The sequence below is a fragment of the Magnolia sinica genome, chromosome 2 (assembly GCF_029962835.1).
Source record: "Magnolia sinica isolate HGM2019 chromosome 2, MsV1, whole genome shotgun sequence".
NCBI classification, from domain to species: Eukaryota; Viridiplantae; Streptophyta; class Magnoliopsida; order Magnoliales; family Magnoliaceae; genus Magnolia; species Magnolia sinica.
The window spans coordinates 36,983,393-36,985,088 of NC_080574.1; positions in this window are offsets into that span (position 1 = coordinate 36,983,393).

The following is a 1,696-nucleotide window of genomic DNA, read 5'->3' on the forward strand; positions in this document are numbered from 1 at the left end:
CAAATCAGTATAAGTCCCCAAAGTATGTATGCATTGCTAGGTCAATAATTACATGTATTGTTTCTAAATACAAAATGACAAAAATGTATTAGTCCACTACAAGTATAACCCTGAAGCCCCGTCGATTCAAAACAGTCTACGAGAACCCGCCTGACTACTGCATATATGAGAATGCCTCCTCATCGTCCTCAAAGTCCGGCTCCGCCTCACAGGCTGCGCCATCATCTAAACCTATAACAGGGTCTAGTTGGTGTTCAAGACACCGTCCCGTAACGTGGGAGTGAGTGATCAACTCAGTGGAACAATATAGCAAAGGTTAACATGTTATCAATTCAGTCAAGCAGTAATGATAAAGTAATACAATCGAACATCCCTAAGTACTCTGATTAATGCAGTAATGGTATGTATAAATGATGTATGCTCTCGCTTGCAATCCCTCAGCGATCTTCTTTTAACGGTCGCGCATGTCAGTCACTTCCTCGTGCTCTCTACACATCGCCAAACGGCACATGCAATGTGGTGCATGAGTATGATTACCAAGTTCTTATTAGTCTTTTTCATATAGCAGGATTAGGAAGCTAAAGTACCTCCCTTATATCAATTCTTAAACAATGATCCATTCTAGGGTCGTTAGTCCTAGCAATTCTCATACGATATTGTGGTTCTAGGCCGCTGCAAAGGGCTCGTCACCTTATCAGTGCAGGCCTAGTGTACTCTTGTTGCTACGTAAGGGCTCGTCGCCTCTAGGAAGTCTTAGCGTACGCTCGAGGTCACTGCAAAGGGCTCGTCACCTTATCAGTGTAGGCCAACAGCTTGAATACAGTGTCTCATACCACCGTATTCGGCTCACGAGTCTGGGTTGCTCACTGGTCACTACGGGGAGGCTCGTCACCCCAACATAGGCCGACAGCTCGATCACGGTGTCCCATACCACCATGCCCGGCTCATGAGTCTTAGCGGATCGAGGTACCAAGGTTTAAAAGGGTTTTCACTGGTGAGTTTGGTACCTTAGATTCAAGCAGTAGCGTCCATACATGGTGAACATGCATCGGGTCAATCGGGTTACTTGACGAACTCGACTGGTACGAGCGCACATCGAATTGATCGACATGAAGTGCACGAGCACTCCGTGTGGCCTAACCACTGTCGATAACTGAAGTACGACTCGGACTCATCAAACACGTCTTGTAGGGTGAAAACAACTTCAGCCACCAAATCAGTGCCTCTTACCGATTGCCTGGACTATTCTGTAGTCCCAAACACATTCAATTATAACAGATAATCATACAAGCTAATCAGAACAGTAACGGATCAACAATTCTAATCATACAAGCATGTGAGCATTTGATGGATTTCAACTTAAACATGAATTCACACATATGGAGTCCCTAAGTCAAACAGGCAAAGAATATAAGTTACATGGAGGAAATCATGCACATCGTTAAGGTAGTTGAGAATATCTTCTCAACACCCAAATAAAGTACTTGATGCCAAGTACTTGCTCATTCAGGCATTTTCACAAACACTTATAGACTACACCTTTTTAACATACACAACGTATGTTGGGATAACATGTATTCGGGCAAATCCTTTCATCAAGGAGTTGTTACACATACAACTAGTATAATCACATGACAATTAATCATGGCAAACGTAATTTCAAATTCTATACATATACGGCCTTTTCTAAAAATAC